Here is a 24660-nt window from a genome sequence, read left to right on the forward strand (position 1 = left end):
ATCCTGAACGTTCAGCGGGGCACACAAGCTCTAACTTACAGCACCTGCCATTCCACAGATCTACACACTACTGAAATAGCCTGGCCCTAAATAAGAAGGCTATCGCTCATGTTACACAGAAGTTATAGGCTCGGGCCTCACACAGCAGCGCTATCCCTCAGGTTATACAAAAATTAAAAACACAGGCGTCACACAGCAGAACTACCCCCCGGGTTATAAGCAACACGACTCAGATCCCAGACAACAGAGCTATCGCTTAAGTTAGACAACGTTTACAGGCCCAGTCTTCACAGAGTAAAGCTTTCCCTCGTGACACGGAAACTACAAGTCCACATTCCAGACAGCAGAGCTACCCATAGACACAGGCCTAAAAAGGCAGAGCTACCCTGCAGGGCACAGAGCCCTAGAGTCTGCAAAAGACACCAGAGCTATCACGCATAAAACAGAGCTCAAAGGCTATGACTTCAGACTGCAGAACTATCTCTCAGGTTACAAAACGATTGCAGGTGTCGGCTTAAGTAAATGGAGTTAGCCTCGAGACCATACGGGGTTAAGCCTCCGACAGCATAGCTATCTCTCGTTCCACACAGAACCTACAAGTCCAAGCCTCACATAGCCTAGCGACACCCTACGGGTCTCAGAAGTTACACGAGGAGGCCTCAGACAGCTGGGCTATCCCCACGGTTCCAGAACTCAACAGCAGATCCGACAATCCAGGATTAATGCAGCAGAACAAACCCTCAGATCGCACTGTTCCTATCACATGGCAGGTAAAGGCAACGCAGATCAAAATTGCTAGCTAGCTGCCCAGGATCACACCAAGTGTCCCCACTGTCACCGGGACCTTCTCACCTTAAACCCAGTCCATGGCATGGGCTGTCCACTCTGCACCCTGCCCGGCCTGTTCTCGGACGCTGCAACATGAAATGTCAGTTTTCAGAGCAGCTCACTCTAGTCTTAATAGCACTGGCTTGACTGTGCAGCTGTGTGGAAGAGCTACGGTCACAAATCTTTAAAGTATACATTGAGTGGACTTCGGCTGTGCACCCTGGAGCATTTTCCATCTCCTGCTATTGACTGTGTGGTGTACCATACCACCTACTGCAAACTGTTTGCATTACAAAGTGTAAGGGACTGTTTTACATCTCAAAAATACACAGAACCCTCCCAATAAAGTATTTTATCTAATAGGTTCATTGTATACAGAAAGCAATCGTTTTATGCTTTGTTTTTTTTTCACTGCAGAAGAGTCTTTAATTTTTATTCACGCCTCAAAATGCAAGCCAGGCCTATTGCCTTTGACAGTGCTTATGGTTTTTTGTTTGATTTCTTGCGCTGGTTACAAGGCAGCATATAATGTCTCTTGCACAACATATTATTTCTAGGCCTTTAAAAAGAATCTTACACTTGCACTCATTTTTCTCCCCTTCTCTCTTTTTTTTAATTGTTTTTTTCAGCGGCTCTCTCAGCCTGCCTCCCACAACTATGCCGGAAAATAGGGGTTTTCCTTTGAACAGGAACCCCCTCCCAAGCACTCCCTGCTTCACAGGACACAGTAAGGTTCATACTCAAGGTCATTGTTCCAGGAAACGCTGATTAATTTCACCTATTTGCAAAACACGTCTTTCGAGTGATGCTGGTTGGCAGGTGAGCCTCCCAGCTGCTCCGCAGATGCACCTGTGCTCCGAGACCCGAAGGGGCCTGGTCAGTTTTCTGCCCTCCGATTGCCAGTGTATAACCCGCTTCCCGATCCCATCAACGTTTCTACCCGTGTGAGTTACCTGTCCGTCTGAGCCAATCGCCCACCTCGTTACTACAAGTAAATGGGAAAATGTCCTAGGTAGGCCCTAACCCAGAAAGCGCGGGAGTGACTTGGCTGAGCCAACAGAGGTGGGCTGGTCACTGTGGTGCTTCATGGCGCTTTAGGTTGTTAATTACTATAAAACATCTTTCTAATGAGGTAAAACAAAGGCGTTTAAACGTTTCTCGAGCTGGTGAGTTTTCTGTCAGACCCTGCGTCCCTGGTGAGTTCGGGGCGATTTATATGCAGATGAGGCGTGGGGAGACACAATGCGGCCCAAGGCCTCCAACGCCGACGCTCCCGGCTGACCTCGCTGTTCGGAGCACCCACCCAACATGTCGCAACCCGCACCGGGACGGGCGTGGGCAGGGTGCACCCACAAACACCGCCTGTGCCACGGCCTCTCCCTGCGCTCGAAAGGACACCCCACCCTCGCAGAGACGGAGCACCACAGGAACGGCGTCCCTCGCCCGGCTTCTAGGGGCTGTCACTCAAGAAGAGTGCGAAATACTCACTCAGCCTCTACTGGCTGTCACTAAAGAAGAGCGCGGAACCCTCACTAACTGGCATTCACTAAAGAAGAGCGGGGGACCCTCACTCAGCCTCAACTGGCTGTAAATAACATGAGCACTGGGCTCTCACACAGCCCCTAGTGGCTGTCTCCAGAGAAGAGACTTGTAGGGGCCAGCCCTAAAGGAGAGCGCAGGACCCTCACTCAGCTTCTACTGTCAGTCACTAAAGGAGAGCGTGAGCCCCTCCCCCAGCCTCTATTCTACTGTCTGTCACTAAAAAAGAGCACGGACTCTCTCACTCAGCCTCTGCTGGCTGTCACTAAAGAAGAGCGTGGGGTCCTCACTCTGTTTCTAGTGGCAGCCACTAAAGAAGAGTGCGGGGCCTCACTCAGCAACAAGTGGCGTCATAAAGGACAGTGAGTGTGGGCCCTCACTCAGCCTCTAATGGCGGTCACTAAAGAAGAGTGTGGGGCCCTCACTCAGCCACAAGAGGCGTCAATAAAGGACAGTGAGTGTGGGCCCTCACTCAGCCTCTAGTCTAATGGCGGCCCCTAATGAAGAGTGCGGGGCCCTCACTCAGCCTCTAGTGGCGGTCCCTAAAGAAGAATGCGGGGCCCTCACTCAGCCACAAGTGGCGTCACTAAAGGACAGTGACTGTGGGCCCTCACGCAGCCTCTAGTGGCAGTCACAAAAGAAGAGTGCGGGGCCCTCACTCAGCCACAAATGGTGCCACTAAAGGACAGTGAGTGTGGGCCCTCACTCAGCCTCTAGTCTAATGGCGGCCCCTAAAGAAGAGTGCGGGGCCCTCACTCAGCCTCTAGTGGCGGTCACTAAAGAAGAGTGCGGGGCCCTCACTCAGCCACAAGTGGCGTCATAAAGGACAGTGAGTGTGGGCCCTCACTCAGCCTCTAGTGGTGGTCACTAAATGTAAATGTAAATGTTGTAGACTTGTAAAGCGCACAGCTGCCCCAGCAACGGGGCGTCCCGGCGCTGTAGACCGCTGGGGAACCCGTCCTGGCTATCCCTGTGAGATGGTCCCTCTCTGGGTATCTCCAAGGTGAAACCAGGCATCCCCGGCGTCTGTGGGGGGACGTTGTAGAGATGAGGCAAGCTTAATGCCCAGAGTTGCCGAGTGTGTTCCTGGTTAGAGTAGGTACCGAGGCGAGAATTATCGAGTCCGTTTTGACCCTGGTCCACGACCCTGCCGCGTCGGGAATTGAACCCTGGTCCCTGGCCGATTCTCTGCTTACGGGTCTGCCGCCTCTAACCAGTGAGCCACACCTCTCCACTAAAGAAGAGTGTGGGGCCCTCACTCAGCCACAAGAGGCGTCAATAAAGGACAGTGAGTGTGGGCCCTCACTCAGCCTCTAGTCTAATGGCGGCCCCTAATGAAGAGTGCGGGGCCCTCACTCAGCCGCTAGTGGCGGTCCCTAAAGAAGAGTGCGGGGCCCTCACTCAGCCACAAGTGGCGTCACTAAAGGACAGTGACTGTGGGCCCTCACGCAGCCTCTAGTGGCAGTCACAAAAGAAGAGTGCGGGGCCCTCACTCAGCCACAAATGGTGTCACTAAAGGACAGTGAGTGTGGGCCCTCACTCAGCTTCTAGTCTAATGGCGGCCCCTAAAGGAGAGTGCGGGGCCCTCACTCAGCCTCTAGTGGCGGTCACTAAAGAAGAGTGGGGGACCCTCGCTTAGCCTCTAGTTGCGGTCACTAAAGAAGAGTGCGGGGCCCTCACTCAGCCACAAGTGGCGTCACTAATGGACAGAGTGTGGTCCCTCACTCAGCCTCTAGTCTAATGGCGGCCCTTAAAGAAGAGCGCGGGTCCTCACTCAGCCACACGTGGCATCACTAAAGGACAGTGAGTGTGGGCCCTCACTCAGCCTCTAGTGGCGGTCACTAAAGAAGAGTGCAGGGCCCTCATTCAGCCACAAATGGTGTCACTAAAGGACAGTGAGTGTGGGCCCTCACTCAGCCACAAGTGGCGTCACTAAAGGACAGTGAGTGTGGGCCCTCACTCAGCCTCTAGTCTAATGGCGGCCCCTAAAGAAGATCGCGGGTCTTCACTCAGCCACAAGTGGCATCACTAAAGGAAAATGATTGAGGGCCCTCACTCAGCCTCTAGTCTAATGGCGGTCCATAAGAAGAAGAGTGCGGGCCCTCGCTCAGCCACAAGTGGCGTCACTAAAGGACAGTGAGTGTGGGCCCTCGCTCAGCCTATAGTGGCGGTCACTTAAGAGGCCTCGAATGACACCTAACTTCATGTCAGCACGGCATCAGTGGGGGGTGCTGCCTCACCTCACCCAGCTAGTATCTAACTCTAAGACAACACCATGACTACCTGTATACAGAAGGAGCGCTGGCCAAAGCATCACCCAGTGCTCCCGTCCTGTATAGCTGAAGAAATGTACAGATCTTCGTGCCTTTAGGAAAGCCCTGAAAACATGGCTTTTTAACCAATGGTTTTGTTTTCTTGTTCCTCATGCCATGATCTCCTGGCATCAATATTTCGCTCTTGTCGTCCCCTTTTCATCCGCAGCAAATGCGCCTTTACGCCTTCGCGCAGTAGTGCGCTATACAAAAAGAATTTTCATTTCAATGATACCTAAGTACATGTCACGCTGGCATAGGCAGATGCTGGATTGCTACCTCACGCAGTGCCTATAACAACACTTTGTCTACCTGCCATCAACAGGGGAGTGGACCAAAGTATCACTCACCACCCTCGAATGGCTCCCGGCCTGTCTGTCACGTAGGCATTGGTAATGGTGTTGGCACACGGGCTGCTTATCGCCCCGGGACGGCACAAGCTATGACTGTTAGCAGCCTGGGATCTGCCAAAGGACCTCAACCATCGCCCTAGGATGTCACCTTGCTGGCTGTTAGCAGCCAGTGTGCTGGCAGGGCCTCACCGAGCCCTGAAATGACACCATAGGAACTTATTTTCATATGCTGCGTTTGTTACGGAGAGTTCTCACCCTCCTTCCACATTATAGGATGAAGACCTTAGTTCAAGCGTTGGTTATCAGCTGCTTCGATTATTCTAATGCCTTATTAGCTTCCATCAATGAGACATTAATAAACAAGCATTTGCAATGCAATAGATCTCGCATTTACGCAAGTTTGAGCTATTGGCATTGTAAATAACAATGCCTTTTATTTTTGTGTTTAAAACCTAAATAAAAGGCATTGTCATTTACAATGACAATAGCTGAAACTCGCGTAAATGCGAGACCTATTGATTCCTGCTGAGGCATGCCTTCCTCCCGCCACGGCGGAGACCCCACAAACGAGGCCTCCTACTCGCAAGAGTATAGCACGTCTGACAGTGCATCGCTCTTCACCGCCACCGCACCCAGGGACTCTGGAAATGTTCAGTATACGATATGATTCTCCCAGACCACTAAAAAAAAAAAGCCTCTGGGCACCAATATTCCCCGGGTGAACGCACAGTGATGGTAAAAATGCCGCCGGTCCACAGCCCCTGCGCGCGCGGGGACCTTCCAGGAAGGATGCAATGATTGAAATGTGAAAACATACAGCCTCCTTCCAGCTGCAGCCAAGAAAGCATGAAGTGACTGTGGGGGAGGGGGCCTAGAGCGCACATGACGACTGATGTGCTAATGACAGGGCTGCTGGCTCTCTCAACTGTCTCTCGGCGGGTGGACAGGCCCTCATTTGGGAGATAGAACATACAATTTGCCATGTATTTCCTACTGGAGCCCTTCATGAACCCTCTGTGCCCTGGGTAATTCAATGCAGGGCTCGGCCGAAGAGAAATAAGATCGACCTACAAAAATGTCTCATTCAATGGGCCACCTACCTCTAGACTTTACCGTTCCCGGGCAAAGCTCCATCTGCGCTAAGATGGCGGCCACGCTTGCAGCGCCGCTCGCGTTCTATCTCCCTAGCGCGAGCGGCTCCAGTGCGAAGTGGACACGTGTCTTGGTGCGCGCGGTTCCATCGCAGCCCTGTCTGGAGGCTATTCATCCACAGACCGGACCATTTAAACCAAGCGCTCGCCATGACGTATTTGCTTGGCTTTTTCTGCCGGCCTCGCCTGCCAAAAGGTTTCTTGTCTTTATGGGGCCATGTGTTTGGCCCCATAAAGATAGGAAGCCTTTTGCAACAGACGCAAAGCAAGCGAGTCCGTCCAAATGGGACGGCTCGAAAAGCCAAGCAAAAATGTCATCGACACCACTGTTCCAATGGCTAGCCACCGTTTAGCATAAATGGTGAAGCCGGCCAATGGAACAGAGGGGCGGGCTTAAAGCCCCTTACAGAAAATACCCTGTTAACACAAAATCTCGCCAGCGAGACTGCGCATGTGCGCAGCCTACGCCAGGCGAGACCTAATAAACTGCAGGTGGTTCAACACAGCAGCCCTGCTTATTGCCAATCTTCCACCCAAGTCAACTTCTTCTCCTCTTTTGCGCAATCTTCATTGGATGTCAATCGGCTAAATAATTATTTTTAAAATTTGCTGCCTGACATACAAGTCCTTAGGTGGCAAAGGCCCAAGCTATCTGTCTTCAAAGCTTTTTCCTTATTGGCCAAGTTAACCGTTAGGATGCAGTGACAAAGCCTTGCTTACAGTCCCCCGGATAAGAAAGTCTCGCTCAGGTGGAAGGTCCTTTTCCTACTTAGCCCCTTTTTATTGGAATAAGCTTCCCCTTCACATATGTTAATTACGGATCATTTTAAATTCAGAAAACGTCTCAAAACTGAGCTGTTTGCAGCCTAAGAGTCCGGCCTGCCTGTTTATGTTCTGAGCTGTGCCGAGATACCCCTTCTAGGGTGATTTGTGCGAATTATAAATTAAATTGACATAACCTCTAACTGATGACATTACATTATGTTCACTTTACACTCCTTCAGTCTCTCCTACTCCCTCTTTTCTTTGAACATCAGTCTTTTCCCTCTTCTGCTCACTCTACAGCTTACTTTGCCCCGACAGACCTCAGTCGGAGGGATGAACAGCACTTTGTTCCTGTCCCATGATAGTACATTTCACCACTACCATATACCAGTCAGTCCCACTCCAAGACTTCTGTGCGGACTGGTACCCCTTCTCTGTCATGTTCTGCACGAGGTTATCCCTGCACGAGGTTATCTCTGCCAGGTACCTGGCCCAGTACAGCAACCAACACTGAAAAAACAGAACGGAAGAGAGATAATGGGAACTTACAAGGTCCCTCACAGAGCAATGCTGAATCCCAGAATCTGCACTGCTGCTTGTTCGCTGCTCACCCTCTTCAACTTTCTCGTCCTCCATGTATCAACCATCCGTAGACAATCCAGCTCTGGATGGTGCTCTTTTAAGGTCAATATCAGGGATTACTATTAACCACCTAAACCTGGGTTGACTAACCAGCACCCATCCCACCTCCTCACTAACCATGAATCACTTTCACCCCTAACATGGCACCGAAGGCCAAGAAGGAAGCTGTCCCTGTTACAACCGAAGCAAAGTCCAAGGCTTTGAAAGCCAAAAAATGCTGTTCTTAAGGGGGTACACAGTCACAAGAAGAAGAAAATGAGGACAGCCCCCACTTTCAGGAGGTCGAGAACCCTGAGGTTAAGGAAGCAACCGAAGTATCCCAGAAAGAGCGCTCCTCGTAGGTAGAAACTTGACCATTCTGCAACCATTAACTCCACGCTTCCCACGGAGTCTGCCATGAAGAAGTTTGAAGATAACAACACGCTGGTCTTCATGACTGAAGTCAAGGCTGACGAGCACCAGATCAAACGGGCTGTAAAGAAGCTCTATGATATTGATGTTGCCAGCGTGAACACACTTATCAGGCCAGATGGCGAGAAGAAGGCATATGGGCGTCTAGCTCTAGACTACGATGCACTGGATGTAGCCAACAAAATTGGCATCATCCAAACCTGCTCTGGAGGCACCGGCACAGTTCACTGCACACGTGAAGCAGGCCACACTCTCGTGCAATGATGGTCTTAGTAGCATAACTAACTCGCTTCAGCCATGTTTTTCTGCTCATGCTAACAAATGCCTAAAGGAAGAGCCAGGCGGACGCTTTGAGCTTCTCCTCAGGTGGCAAAGTGTTGATCTGCTTGCTCAGCCTTAAATATTTACGTTCATGTTGAAACTGAAGCTCGCCTTCCTCCTGTCTTATGAGTCTCAGAAACTTTTACACTTGGTATGTTTGGTTGTAACCACATGCCTTCATTACATACCGGTTTGCGAAATCCTAAAAATGAAATTGTAAATGTGTTTATTTAGCGCTTACTACCCCTGACGATGCATCCAAGTGCTTTCTAGCGAGTAGCACACTACTCCGGGACCCAGAAATGATTAGAGTTGAATTAGTATAGGGAAATATGAGATTCATTTGAGCGATGGACAAGTGAGTTGGTCTTTGTGTAAAGAGTTCGCTTCGATCCGACCGGTCAAGGTGGGCCTCTGGCAGGATTGACCCGCTCTTACACTTTTCTTTAGTTAATAAACGATTCCAGACTTCACTTGGGGTGTGCGCAGATTTGTTTGGCAGTCTCAATGCTACTTTAGCACCGGAAGGTCTCATTTCAGTTACTGCAAGCAAAGAGAGAACCTGGCGCGACCACCACAGTATCCCGTCTCAACTCAACTTTTCCAGGATTGAAACTAAAGCTCGTCTTACTTCTGTCTTAGGAGTCTCAGAGTCTATATTTTTTCCTATATATTTTTTCCTACATCTTTCACTACTTGTTTGGTTATTGGGTTCTATCACATTTTCTTTTTCTGTTCCTATATTCTACTTGATAGGCATATTAAATGTGGAGATTCTCGTTTTTAATTACACTGTTGAGGCTTTTTGCCCTTTATGAGAGTAGCGACACTTTACATTTTTTATAAAATTCAATCCACAGAGAAGTCAATTGGAGGTGGCATTCCTGAAGAAGGCAGGTTCTGCCAAAACGCGTGTAGAGAGGATATGAAAACCACCCGTCAATTCCATTATCTTATGGGACAGTTGCTACATCTTTAGCCTGTGTATCTTTTTGAAATCAACAATAAAATTCAATTGTGTTGCCATAACTTGGAATATTGTTTTTCTTTTGGTTAAAAATTATTGTGTAGCAAGAACATTCAAACAATTTATTAATGTGAACAATCTAAAAATCTGTATGATGGGTATGTATGGATAGGTGGGTGAATGCAGCATGTATGTGATTTAAATGTTTACTTCTCTATTATGAATAGTATATATTGAATTATATTAAGAGAAAATAATTAATAAAAAATATGTTTGGATTTTCCCAAATTAGAGTGTCAAGTTTTCTCAGATATATTTTTTTCAGTATGTTCATTTAAATATGTTTTGAAGTTGCCCTAGGAATTTCACAGTACGTTAGGAGTCTCAGAAACCTTTACACATTTGCATATGGCTGGGTCTGAACTGGGCTGGTGAAGTGACCTAAAGAACGATGATTCGACCCAGATCTGTGACTGGGGGTGAGTGCCTGAAAAGTTTCAGCGCTCCGTCCATCATCTCCTTGTGTTTGCTCAGATTAAGTGGCCAGTGCATCAAATCTATAACTATGTAGAAAACAGAGCAGTTGCGGAATTGCATAATTCCAGTAGCCTTGATGAGACTTATCCTATCAAAAGCACAGGATTGATCAAATGGACCTGACAAATTAAATGCCAATGTGTGTCAGACAAATCCCAGATGAGCTAATGGAAGAGTTACCCTTCTCCCAGATCTCCAGCTTCTTTGAACAACACAAATCCCTCTCTGACATATGGTCCACGGGCCAGAAAGGGGCATGGAATCAGCAATACCCTCCACCTGGGACAACCTTCAGAACTCTACTGAATCGAGTCCCAGCTGTACTGCTCCGAGCCCCACTGCCAGCATTCCACACGCAGACCACCAACCACTGGTACAAAGAGAGAGCGAGGGTACTGTCCACGACAGGAATAAATACTACCTCACACTTACACCTTTCTGCTCAGTGCATTCACCCCTACGGTAGGTGTTGCTCAAGAATCAACTCCCTCCTCCGCTTTAGTGTATTCCTGTCCCCACTCCCTGACCTGGTCAGCTCCTTCAATCTCACCTGCGTGAACTATGCTGATGAGACTCGAATCATCTTAAAACTTGAGAACCCATCAGACCTCCCGCCTAAGGGCTGCATTTTTGGCAGCCTACTAATGGATGCTAAAAAAAATCACTTTGAAGGTAACTTCAAAGGAGATTAAAAACACTGGTGTGACCAAGGACTCCAAACTCTCACTGGAAACACAGGGTGACAAAGCAAACAGGAGTGCTTTATTCACAATGAGAATGTCCTGACACATCTTCCTTTACTTCGGCCGATCGCACAGGATTTGAGCATCAAATGCCAGCCTGTTAAGGGGAATGACTTTAACATCATGATTTACAAAATAAAAAAATATATTGGAAGGTTGCAACGAATTTAGATGGTGGCAGCTAAGCAACTTCTAAACTTGAGCTAGGGGGACACATTACCCCTGCCCTCCTCCAAGGATGAGACAGGACCAGCCTTCTTAAAGCCGAAACGTGTATTTGTATTTCAAATTTATAAAGCGTATAAAGCCACCAGGCTTCAAAGCGCTAACACCGGTGAGAAACAAACAAAGGGAAGCGGCAGCGGCATCACAAAGAATGAGAAAACAACCATGTTTTGAGATGCTTACAAAACACAAGCTAAGAACACAAACTCACAATAGGTATAGGTAGTGTGTACCATAACCTGGCCGCAGCCACAGAAAACGCGCGGCCGCCCCATCTAGCCTTCTGAAACCTGGGGATGATCACCCTTCTCAGTGCTGCGGGTCTAAGCTGTCTGTTTGGCAAATATAAGTTAAAGGTGTCTCTCAGATACCCAGGACCTGCTGGTGTATAGCCTTGTGGACCCTACATAGCGCCTTGAAAATCCCCCGCTTCCTAACTGGAAGCCAATGGACTGACTTGGAGCAGCAAAGCAGAACCTCAGATCCAAAATGGATCCACTCCTGGTCATTGTCCCCCTCAAAACATGCACTGGAAGAAGCTTCTTCTTTGTTCAGACACCAAGCTCTGGCAAAAGGTCCTAAAAACCAAGGCCTATCAACAGCCACCTAGAATTCAGAAAGGCACTTAAGACTGGCAGACCCCAAAATCTTGATTCGACCATGTTACAGACCACAAGTCAATTCGTTTGTATACACAGCACGCAAAACGACCCCTACTCTTTTCGCATACTGCTCCATACAATACATAAGGTGCAAACACATGCTGCTGCATCATGACTGGAGCACATCTCCAGGTCTCCTGCATGACATCCAAATACTCCACTCGTGGGTGATTCCCCAACAAACACCTTATTTCCAAGCTGTGCTTAATTTGAGACGGTGCTTACAGGTGGGGCACGCAGTCACTCATTTTTGGGGGCGGCACTTATTTTTCTCAACAAACTTTGATCCAGGGCATGAGAGAGGGAACAAAACAAAGGGGACAATAAGGAGGAAGACAAAAATGGGAAAACTTGTGGCAATGGCAAAAAGCAGGGATGAAAAAGAACCTGCAAAAGCAAAAAAGAACCAGGGGTACCTTCGACAGCACTGGCTGCGGGCTTCTGAACAACAGCACTTATTCATTTTCCAAATAAAGTACTGCTATCAAGCATACACAGCAAATGAATTATTACTCAACCAACCATAAAGCTCGTTGGAGCCCCACCAAGGGCAGGAAAGTGGTGTAGAAATGCTACACTACAATGACAACGTTCACACCTCTCTGAATCGTACCCCCAAGGCTCGCTCACCGCTCGCTCCTCGGTTTTCTGAACCAGCCACTAGAAATCGGGATGATGCACAAGGGCTAGCCCAGCAGGAAGGTTACTGGGGGGCAAGAAAAGGAGGAAGAGAGAGGAAGAAAGGGTCTATGTGCACGATTACCGCTGCATCTCGAGAAAGAGCGGGAAATCCCTGCACTTCGGCACCCCAGAGAGCTGTGCCCAAGACAGCATAATCGTACTGCTCCCAGGCCCCCCTCCCCCCGCGCCCCAGCCAATGAGGAATGAGAAGGGATCCCAGGCAGCCACCTGCATCCAGCCTCCCTATAACATTCCCAAATCCTATGAGAGAGAGGGAGAGAAGGAGGTGGGGGGGGGGGGCGGGGGGGGGGGAAGAGGGAGACAGAGAGAGAGAGAGAGAGAGAGAGAGAGAGAGGGGGGAGAGACGGCTTCACAGGCCTGGAGGTGGTGGTGTGAAAGAATGCACTTTTATCAATATTGCTCATATTACTAGTCTGTAGTCTCACGTTCTCCTTCCCGAAGCATCTCTCATGCCCTTACATCTTTTCTTTTACTGCCACCTCTCCCTCTTTCTTCCTGGCCCCTGGTCTCATCCCGAGGCCACGCGTGGAGCCGACTGAGCTCGCAGCAGACAGACAAGCAACGAACACACCGTACCACAAAGTGTACCTGTCACTTGGGCGACAGCCCTGGGCCCACAGAGGCCAGTGCAACAAAACTAAATGTGTCATTTTGTTTTCATTTATTGACAAAAACAGAAATACTCTTCTGCCAGAGACGCAGAGGGCCGAAACCAACAACAACGAGTTTCTACCCACAGTCGGAGCTTCCTCAAGGAGGGGGTACTTCCCGGTTGTGGGGAGAGTGCGTTGTTGTTGAACTGAAACGGGTCCACACCATGTCCCTAGCACTGCGTTTTCATACATTACATTTTATAAAATGGACTCAAACAAAACAGTAAACACACACATAGAGGCAGTCGCATTTTTACTTGTTTAAGCACATTCCAGCGAGGTTCATGCTGCTGTGACAGCCACAGAATGAGGAAGTATTTTCAATAGTAGCAGAAGACGCACAGGAAGGTTGAACCGAAAGAGTCCGCAAGGAGAGTTCGACCTACAAGCAGTTTAAGACTAGCAACGTCACTGGATAAACCAGACAGGACCTCTTAAACCACCGTACGATCCCACAAAAACCGCAGAACGTAACCCTGCCCACGCGTTTCTAGACTGCGCGAGCCTTTTACGTCCACCACTATCGGTGTATTTACTTCCATAGGTACAGCCTGGACTTATTGTTCCGCTCGGTGTGACACTTCCCCTAAACTGGATGATGCTTCCTGTTCGTCGCAGGACAATGACCGTGCATAGTTTTATCTTGTGCCCACACATATACTCAAGTATTGTTCGTCACGGGTACAAGATACAATAGCCCGGGCGAGTATCCGGCATGTACGCGACATTCTTGGAGGACTGGAACTGGGCTGGGTGGTTTGGTAGGTCTGTGGCCAGTTAGCTAATTGCTAAACTCATGGCCTTGTCGTGAAATCCATTTATTTGGGGATTAGTTCCTAACATAAAATTGCACGTTAGTGTTAACTGGGATTTGCACGGGGCTCTTTATTATTGCTGGGTGAGGCAAGCACAGCTCTGAGTCCCCTGGGGGCAGTGGAGCTGGTCATTAGATCACCCCCTCAACCCTGTACACTCCCTCCATTAGACACTTTCCGAAGCAAAAAACGCTGCCAAATGAAGGGTACCTGGGAGTTCAGCGTCATGTGAGAAATGCAGAGCTAACAGATAAGTCTCTCTGTAGCCGACCTAAATGAATCTTTCTCAAGACACGAAACCCCAGATCAAACTCCGAGGGATCTCAGTGGCCTTTGTTTTGCTAGTTTAATCGCCTCCATTTGGGGCACAGGCCTCTTGTAAATTAGTTTTTGATCAGGGAAGGCGGTGGTTTTGCCAGCACACTAAAGCGCCCTATTTACTCCTGCGCTTGCTTGTAGTATGGAGAGTGACTAACATACATTTTGCATGAAGTAGAGCTTGAAAGCCTTGTGTCTTTCCTATAGGGACTTCTTGCATAGGGTAAACTTGACTGAACATGTGACATTTCTCTATTCAAGACAGTACTAAATAAGGCTCCTGAGATAATTGAACAACAAAATCTTGTCTTTGGGGTTAAATATGAGAAAGAAGAAGGCACCTGTCTAGTGGCTGAATAGTACAATTCAGTTTGCAGCCAGGTAACATGGCCAAGCTCCTAGCTCTCCCATGAGCAAACTATGTGATCCTACGCAAATCAATATATTTGTATGTGCCCCATTTTCGTTCCCTGATCACCTTCAAGTCCATTCAATTTAATTAAATCTTGAAGCAATTAAATTCAAGAGGAGCATTAAGCAAATGTATTACTTGTATATGATTTTGACTAATTGCCTGTCAATGGTGTCAGTAAATAGGAGACGACTGGATAGAATTCTTGCACCCTTCTAGTTCATTTGCGCCAATACTGATTGAAGCCTGGCTCTTCAAGAGTGATTGGGCTCGCATTCACTATCCCCACATGATCAATCAACATACTGGTGACTCGTGGGGACCTGGGCCTGCTGTCCCGAGATTCCTAGAAGAGCCAAGCGTCAAGCGGTGCGTTCATTTGGCATCAAACAAAAGTGGTTACTTTCCTGTAGCACTGGTTCTGCAGCTTGATGCCTGTTGTACATTCTCATGAAGAGCACACGCAATACATAGATCCACGCCGAAAAACACATTGACATTATCATGCTCGGCTTCCTCCCCCGCCCTGCTCTGGGTTAGGGAGGAGGTCCTGTTTGAGAATGCAAACAGAGGTTAGGGATATCTAATCCCAGCTCAGCAGCAGTAGAGGAGGTGACGCCGTGCAATCCTCTTCAGCCAATGTCTGTGGGTCCTCCAGTTGTGGGCTCTGCAATGAGAACCATAACCACTCCCTTCAGATCAGCACTGGTTCCTTTGCACTCTGCCCGCTCCATCATCAGCACTGGTTGCATTGCACTCGGTCCACTCCCTCCAGATCCACACTGGTTCTATTGCACTCAATCCACTCCCTCCAGATCCACACTGGTTCTCTTGCACTCGGTCCACTCCCTCCAGATCCACACTGGTTCCTTTGCACTCTGCCCGCTCCATCATCAGCACTGGTTGCATTGCACTCGGTCCACTCCTTCCGGATCTGCAGTGGTTCTATTGCACTCTATCCACTCCCTCCAGATCAGCACTGGTTCTATTGCACTCTATCCACTCCCTCCAGATCCTCACTGGTTCTATTGCACTCTATCCACTCCCTCCAGAGCCACACTGGTTCCTTTGCACTCTGCCCGCTCCATCATCAGCACTGGTTGCATTGCACTCGGTCCACTCCTTCCGGATCTGCAGTGGTTCTATTGCACTCTATCCACTCCCTCCAGATCAGCACTGGTTCTATTGCACTCTATCCACTCCCTCCAGATCCTCACTGGTTCTATTGCACTCTATCCACTCCCTCCAGAGCCACACTGGTTCCTTTGCACTCTGCCCGCTCCATCATCAGCACTGGTTGCATTGCACTCGGTCCACTCCTTCCGGATCTGCACTGGTTCTATTGCACTCAATCCACTCCCTTCAGATCAGCACTGGTTCTATTGCACTCTATCCACTCCCTCCAGATCCTCACTGGTTCTATTGCACTCTATCCACTCCCTCCAGAGCCACACTGGTTCTATTGCACTCTATCCACTCCCTCCAGATCAGCACTGGTTCTATTGCACTCTATCCACTCCCTCCAGATCCTCACTGGTTCTATTGCACTCTATCCACTCCCTCCAGAGCCACACTGGTTCTATTGCACTCTATCCACTCCCTCCAGATCCTCACTGGTTCTATTGCACTCTATCCACTCCCTCCAGAGCCACACTGGTTCCTTTGCACTCTGCCCGCTCCATCATCAGCACTGGTTGCATTGCACTCGGTCCACTCCTTCCGGATCTGCACTGGTTCTATTGCACTCAATCCACTCCCTCCAGATCCACACTGGTTCTATTGCACTCTATCCACTCCCTTCAGATCAGCACTGGTTCTATTGCACTCTATCCACTCCCTCCAGATCCACACTGGTTCTATTGCACTCTATCCACTCCCTCCAGATCAGCACTGGTTCCTTTGCACTCTGCCCGCTCCATCATCAGCACTGGTTGCATTGCACTCGGTCCACTCCTTCCGGATCTGCACTGGTTCTGTTGCAATCGACCCACTCCCTCCAAAGCCGAACTGGTTCTGTTGCACTCCATCCACTCCTTCCGAACAGCACTGGTTCTCATTGCACTCTATACACTTCTTCCAGATCTGCACTGGCTCCACTGTGCTCTATCCACACCTTCTGGATCCACACCCGTTCACATTGCACTCTATCCAATTCTTCCAGATCTGCACTGGCTCCATTGCACTCTATCCACTCCTTCTGAATCTGCACTGATTCTGATCGCACTTTATCCACTCTTTCCGGATCTGTACCAGTTCCCATTACACTCTATCCACTCCTTTCAGACCAGCACCAGTTCTCGTTGCACTCAATCCACTCCTTCTGAATCTGCACTGAGTCTGTTCGCACTCTATCCACTCTTTCCGGATCTGTACCAGTTCTCATTGCACTCTATCCACTCCTTTCAGACCAGCACCAGTTCTCATTGCTCTCAATCCACTCCTTCTGAATCTGCACTGAGTCTGTTCGCACTCTATCCACTCTTTCCGGATCTGTACCAGTTCTCATTGCACTCTATCCACTCCTTTCAGACCAGCACCAGTTCTCGTTGCACTCTATCCACTCCTTCTGAATCTGCACTGAGTCTGTTTGCACTCTATCCACTCTTTCCGGATCTGTACCAGTTCTCATTGCACTCTATCCACTCCTTTCAGACCAGCACCAGTTCTCATTGCTCTCAATCCACTCCTTCTGAATCTGCACTGAGTCTGTTCGCACTCTATCCACTCTTTCCGGATCTGTACCAGTTCTCATTGCACTCTATCCACTCCTTCGAGACCAGCACCAGTTCTCATTGCACTCTATCCACTCCTTTCAGACCAGCACCAGTTCTCGTTGCACTCTATCCACTCCTTCTGAATCTGCACTGAGTCTGTTCGCACTCTATCCACTCTTTCCGGATCTGTACCAGTTCTCATTGCACTCTAGCCACTCCTTTCAGACCAGCACCAGTTCTCGTTCCACTCTATCCACTCCTTCCGAATCTGCACTGAGTCTGTTCGCACTCTATCCACTCTTTCCGGATCTGTACCAGTTCTCATTGCACTCTATCCACTCCTTCGAGACCAGCACCAGTTCTCGTTGCACTCTATCCACTCCTTTGAGACCAGCACCAGTTCTCGTTGCACTCTATCCACTCCTTCTGAATCTGCACTGAGTCTGTTCGCACTCTATCCACTCTTTCCGGATCTGTACCAGTTCTCATTGCACTCTATCCACTCCTTCGAGACCAGCACCAGTTCTCATTGCACTCTATCCACTCCTTTCAGACCAGCACCAGTTCTCGTTGCACTCTATCCACTCCTTCTGAATCTGCACTGAGTCTGTTTGCACTCTATCCACTCTTTCCGGATCTGTACCAGTTCTCATTGCACTCTATCCACTCCTTTCAGACCAGCACCAGTTCTCATTGCTCTCAATCCACTCCTTCTGAATCTGCACTGAGTCTGTTCGCACTCTATCCACTCTTTCCGGATCTGTACCAGTTCTCATTGCACTCTATCCACTCCTTCGAGACCAGCACCAGTTCTCGTTGCACTCTATCCACTCCTTTGAGACCAGCACCAGTTCTCGTTGCACTCTATCCACTCCTTCTGAATCTGCACTGAGTCTGTTCGCACTCTATCCACTCTTTCCGGATCTGTACCAGTTCTCATTGCACTCTAGCCACTCCTTTCAGACCAGCACCAGTTCTCGTTCCACTCTATCCACTCCTTCCGAATCTGCACTGAGTCTGTTCGCACTCTATCCACTCTTTCCGGATCTGTACCAGTTCTTATTGCACTCTATCCACTCCTTCGAGACCAGCACCAGTTCTCGTTGCACTCTATCCACTCCTTCTGAATCTGCACTGAGTCTGTTCGCACTCTATCCACTCTTTCCGGATCTGTACCAGTTCTCATTGCACTCTATCCACTCCTTTGAGACCAGCACCAGTTCTCGTTGCACTCTATCCACTCCTTCTGAATCTGCACCGAGTTTGTTCGCACTCCATCCACTCTTTCCGGATCTGTACCAGTTCTCATTGCACTCTATCCACTCCTTTCAGACCAGCACCAGTTCTCGTTGCACTCTATCCACTCCTTCTGAATCTGCACCGAGTCTGTTCGCACTCTATCCACTCTTTCCGGATCTGTACCAGTTCTCATTGCACTCTATCCACTCCTTCGAGACCAGCACCAGTTCTCGTTGCACTCTATCCACTTCTTCCGAATCTGCACTGAGTCTGTTCGCACTCTATCCACTCTTTCCGGATCTGTACCAGTTCTCATTGCACTCTATCCACTCCTTTGAGACCAGCACCAGTTCTCGTTGCACTCTATCCACTCCTTCTGAATCTGCACCGAGTCTGTTCGCACTCTATCCACTCTTTCCGGATCTGTACCAGTTCTCATTGCACTCTATCCACTCCTTTCAGACCAGCACCAGTTCTCGTTGCACTCTATCCACTCCTTCGAGACCAGCACCAGTTCTCGTTGCACTCTATCCACTCCTTCAGAATCTGCACTGATTCTGATTGCACTATCTCCACTCTTTCCGGATCTGTACCAGTTGGCATTGCAGAGCCTACAATATGGACGGGGGGAGGTGAGCACTTTCTACGGTTTACATTCATGCAGGGGGGAGGTGCTGATTTAATTGCCCTGTATTTAAGACCAGTGGAATTATGTAATTTTGAGGCAACTCTGTTTTCTGCATAATTGTGGCTTGCAAAATTTTACACAACCCATCATCTGCTGAACAATCTGCAGATTTTAACAAAAGCGATTTCTGGCTAAAAATGGATCAAAAGTTACTAAATGGTGACAGGTGTTGCCCCGCAGAAGGCCCTTCGTAAAGGTTGACTGGTTTTATTGCTGTATTTGGGTGTCAAAGTGGTACTAATGAGGTCAACCCTTTCCCCAGATAGTGGCAACGAGTAAAAATGACAAAATAACGAGGTTATCCTATCACACAAATGTGCCGCATTATGCATAATTAACTTCTTTATGAGAGATGTGGTGCTGTCACGATGGGGTACTAGTAAGATGGAATCTCTTGTTCTTGTGAACAGGTGAAACATCCTCTTTGCCACAGAGGATGGCTATTAGGGGGACCTGTCATGTGATCCCTGGGCTGAAAGGGAATGTGCAAGGCCCCTCTAATTTGCATACGTGACATATTCAGGGCTCCAGAAGCTACTTTGTTCAAACTTCTCCTGGGCCACAGCTCCTCCTCTCAGCCACCTACAAGCATCTCTCTACAGCCCATTTCGGGCTGAAGGTGAGAGAATTGCTTGGGAGCTGAGAATTAAACCTGTGTGGTGCTCTAAAGTGCAGGACAATGGGCATCCCACAGAGTCTCTGAATGGGCAGGTGGGCAGGAGGCCTAATTACAGGACAAACCTGCAAAATGCGTCTCCTTGCAACTGGGACACCATCCCTAAGAGGCCCAGGGAGGGCCCCCTCCCCTCCCTTTCATGGGCCCAATTGCAAGGAGATACCTTCCTTTCACTTGAATCAGCAGGGGTACATGAGGACCGGTGGTATGTATTGAACTGGTGCATGGCCCCATGCTGGTCGGCTGAGTGTGAGCCCCTGGGCAGCTGCCCACGCTGCCCATGCCTAGCGACAGCCCTGCTCAGGGGCCCCCATTATGCCCAAGGAAAATGGACATCTTGAACTATGGTAGGCTGGGGGAACTCGGGAGCGCACCTCTTCATATTCTGCAAGGGCGGTCCCCTCAGAGGCAATGATTCGTTCAGTGCCACTAACTAGTTATTCCACATTGTGCTCATGGACTCTGATATTCGCCATTTGGGTGCTGCCAGTGCCTGCTGATCAAAAAAAACAACTGATGGACGGAATGTAGAACCAATCAAACATTCACAGCCAGTCACAGATCTGAATTTAATCCATTGTGTTTTTTTTGCCCCCCATGGCACCCCAGTTTGGACCAGCCAAATGCAAATCAGTCTTGACCCTGTTTCCCATGGGAACAGCCCAGACCGAACTGCCAAATCAGGTCCTCCCTAGACCGAACACAAGCATTGGACTGTTTTCGGGGTAACACCCCTCATCAGCCAGGCTAGCTTGAATTCAGTGGCCCAGTGAGCACGGGAACGATGTCTGGACATACCCTTCCCAAATAGGGCAGCAAATGCAAAAAGACCAAATGATGCTAACCAAATGGGGGATAATTTAACACAAAAATACTTTGTCGTTCGCCAATTAACGTGAGGTAAACAAAACCAAAAGGATCAGTATTAGCGGTGCTACAGGTGAGGGAAAACCCCTAAACCCTCTGTTATGAGACCCAAAGGTCGGAACTTTGCTGAGACCAGTTCCTGTGCACACGCATACATATTACATATTACATATTAAAAAACAGCAAGAAATAAACAAACTTGCCACAATACAAAAACATCACTAGCAGACCTTTCCATTTTATAAAAGTACAAAAAGACTTATCAACAAAGATTTCATTGTTGGGGTAGACAGGATAAATAGTATCTACAAGTTCTGCCTATGCCTCAGGACTAGTTTCAAAAAAGTAACTATCGGTTTGGCAGATAGCTCAGTATCCAGGTATTGGAGGGCCAAAAAAGCGGGGCGACATCTGCGGAAACCCCAGATCTTTAAAATCGGGGTAAGCCAACATTTCCGCGAATCAAAATCCGTACAGTTAAATGTTAAATAGGGTTGAATTGACAGGGTCGTTTGGACCAACAACGAGTGTTGTACAGTTGGTTTAACGAACTCATTAGTCATTCTCAAGGATTCTAGGTGAACCATACACAACTTTTTAAATTGTTTCCTCGGTAATTCTACTATTGTCAGGGGAGAATGAAAAAAACGTGCCATTCCCAAATCATCGAGGAACCTCTTTATATAAGAGATCCATCCAATCTTATGTGCACGGTCTAAGGCTATACAGTCCTTAATGAACCCTTAAGAGAGAGTAGTGGCGTTAGATGTCCAAATGCGATGCCATAATAATAGGGGTTGAATCCTAATCAGGTCTGTAAGATAGGGCAGACCCAGTTCTAAATGACAAACCTAGGGCGATGTGGCCCGCGGGACGGCCAGAAGAAATCTTAAAAAGCTATTTTCCACCCTTTGGACCTCATCGACTTTAGCATAACCCCATATACGAGCCCCATAAATAACACTACCTATACATTTTGCCTTGTAGATCTCCAGGAATTCGACCGTTGGTCGTCTGCCTAACTTATTGGCAAAATTTACTAGGGCAGCTATAGTTCTTACAAAGGTGAGTTTCCTAGACTCAATAGCACTTTTCCATGAGCATTTATGATTGAATAGTATGCCCAAATATGGATACAAAGAGGTGCTCTCTACTTTTTGGTTATCGACAATAAAGGTATTTTTATTCTTTTTCCTTGACCCTATAGAGATCCCAAAAGTTTTTTTGAAATTGATCTTTAGGTCAAGATTGGCCATAAAAGTATGATATTTCGTGAGAGCACACTGTAATTCATTAGGAGTGCGTGCTAGGATTATAGCATCGTCTGCATAGAGTAGGGCCGGTATAGGGCGGTTGTTTATACAGGGAATGTCCTGTGCCCCTATTAACATGGCTTTTTCCAAGCCGTTGGTATATAGGTTAAATAAAAAAGGGGCCAGGACACAACCCTGCCTTACACCGCGCTCCACTCTAAAAGACTTTGTCACCTCACCCCCCAGTCCATATCTCACACGAGCTGTAGCGTCTGAGTATAGTTCACGCAAAAAAGTTATAAGAGGCGCCTCTATACCCATGTTCTCTAAAATATCCCACAGCTTGGTGTGGTTGACGCAGTCGAATGCTGCAGAAAGGTCCACGTATGCTAAATAAAGTGCTCCCCCTTTTGCACTGACATATTTGCCTATTATTAAAGATAAATTGAGGGCTTGCTCGATGGTACCCAGACCCTCACGAAACCCAAACTGGAGGTCGGAAAGAGCTTTATTATCAAGAGCCCAATGCTGAAGCCGCTCCAGAATGACACGCCCAGCGACTTTCCCTAGCGAATCTAATAGGGAAATTGGTCGGTAGCAAGAAGGCAAATGGCGATCCCCTTTTTTGAAGATAGGGACAAGAGTTGATTGGGACCAAGAATCTATAGGCCCCAATACACAGGATGCCTGAAGGACCCTGGTTAAAATTGGGGACCACAGGTCCATAGTAAATTTGAAAAAATCAATTAGGACCCCGTCAGGGCCCGGAGCTTTACCATTTTTGCTGGCCTTTAGGGCGTGCTCCACCTCCTCATGAGAGATATTAATTGACAAAGGGAAAGCAGCTTTATTTGACCTAGGAGAAGTTAAGAGTGTGGTGGTTGGAGAAAGGCTGAAAATTCGCTCAAAATAGTCAAGCCATGTTTGTTCATCAACCGCCACCTCGACACTAGGTTTTAAAGATGATTCCGTTAAAAATGGGGACTTCACAACCTTCCAGAAGGCAGCACTATCTCTGAAGGCGCATGTTTTGTGCAATTGGTCCCAGAGATCTTTTTTCAAATCGTCCTTCGGCGCTTTAGAGCCTGCTTATAGTGGTTTCTAAGGACTGCAATCTCCTTTCTATCTCTTCTCTTATTGTGGAGGGCTACTTTCAAGCTCTGATAGGCTTTGGTACAAGAAGAGTCAAACCATCCCCTTGGTTTGGTTTTACTATTCTTGAGTTCTACAAATAAGGTTTCCTTTATTGCTACCAGCAACAGAGCAAAGTTTTCCATAATACCCTCATGAGAAGTAGCAGGATCAAGGCAATTAATAAACGCTGGGGTCTTTCTTGCAACTAAAGATGCTGTGATTCCCTTCGGATCCACTTTTTCCCACCTTAAAGAATATCCATTTAGTCTATCTATTGTTAAGTTGTTTTGAACTAACGTTGCCTCAATGTTAAGCCTCTCATATTTCTTGGGCATTTTTAGTGTGAGACTAATAGGATAATGATCGCTGATGGCAATATCGTGGGCTTTACAAGTGGATAAGTCATTAGCCGCTGCCGTGGAAGAAAAAATAAAATCAATTGTGGTTGGCCTGCCTCTACCAACAAAAGTTGGAGCTACAGGGATAGGAGGATTCACCATATCATTTACAAGTGCAAGGTCTAAGCCACACAGAATCTCATTCAGAGATTGCCCAGGTAGAGTATGAGAAAAGTGGGTTATTGGGTCACCATTTTCATCCTCGATTCCACAGACTAGTTTCCCACTCTCAGTACATAAGTATTGGTTAAAGTCTCCACCCCATATTAAAACTAATTCCTTGTGAGCTTTTATGGATAGTTCTTGGAGGCAATGATATATTTCATTTATTGCCTTCATAAGTTCGTCCACAGAAAGATTATTATAAAAATTCACAAGTACTATAGCCTTATTATTGTTCAGATGAAGAATAAGAATTTGAAAGTTTGTGGCCAATTTTAGTGGGACTATTGATGAAAATCGGGGAATATTTGATACAAAAATAGACAAACCGCCCTTTGCCCTGCCAGCGGAAGAAGGTAATGCTGGAGAAAAATAGGTCTTAAAGCCCTCGAAGTGAATTTCAGATGATGCCCATGTTTCCTGGAAACACAAGATGTCAAAACTGCATATAAATGCAAGCCAGACATCGTTGTTGACCTTTGATCTGAGACCGGCCACGTTCCAGAAAAGTATTTTAAGTAAAGGGTCATCCTTGTTAGTCGAAGGTTTCAAAGCTATTCCCGAGGAAACCTCATGGCTGGGAATTTGGGTGACGTGTGAGAAGGTATCTTCAATCACAAGACCATCCCGGGGCAAATCATCTAGAAGCATGCCAGGAATTAGTAGGGTACTTTCAGACTTTGGTATCAAAACCTCCGATTGGAGTCAATCCACTCTCTCCAGTTCAGAAAGCTGTTCAAAGTGATTGAATGTCGGGATATTGTATCGTAATTCAGTCCCTATCGCCCGATCTACAGTTGGTAAAGCCCTAGGAGGGTTAGATAGCAGACAAGACAAAAGTTGGGGGTAAAAAAAGGTCAAATCCCTGACTTGAATACCAGTATTAGCACTATAGGGAGGACAATTACGTATATGACGAACAACTCGCCTGTCCCTAAAGTTTACAACGATACAATCCCCCATAGTGTCCTTTCTTCTCCGACCCAGCCAGCTTATCCTTCTAGCAAACAATATCTTCCCAGAAATGTTTAGCGGGAGAGGCCTATTCTTGTTCAACCAAAATGCGACTTTATTTCTTAGCTCGGGGAAGGTCTCTACTTTCCCTAATGGTAGCTCTGGAACATCAACTAAGACTATAGTATATGGTAGTGATTGTGGGGGTAGATCAATATG

General features: G+C 47.8%; 1 protein-coding gene and 1 pseudogene across 3 annotated transcripts in view; one reads left to right on the top strand and one right to left on the bottom strand.

Annotated features, from left to right (window-relative positions):
- LOC146809399 (MOB kinase activator 2-like) overlaps positions 1-24660 on the bottom strand; it is a 100244-nt gene that overhangs the window by 46462 nt on the left and 29122 nt on the right. The gene's annotated exons all lie outside the window — the stretch shown is intronic.
- LOC146809400 (large ribosomal subunit protein uL23 pseudogene) lies at positions 7731-8265 on the top strand (annotated as a pseudogene).

The sequence above is a fragment of the Triturus cristatus genome, chromosome 7 (genome assembly GCF_964204655.1).
Source record: "Triturus cristatus chromosome 7, aTriCri1.1, whole genome shotgun sequence".
Taxonomy (NCBI): Eukaryota; Metazoa; Chordata; class Amphibia; order Caudata; family Salamandridae; genus Triturus; species Triturus cristatus.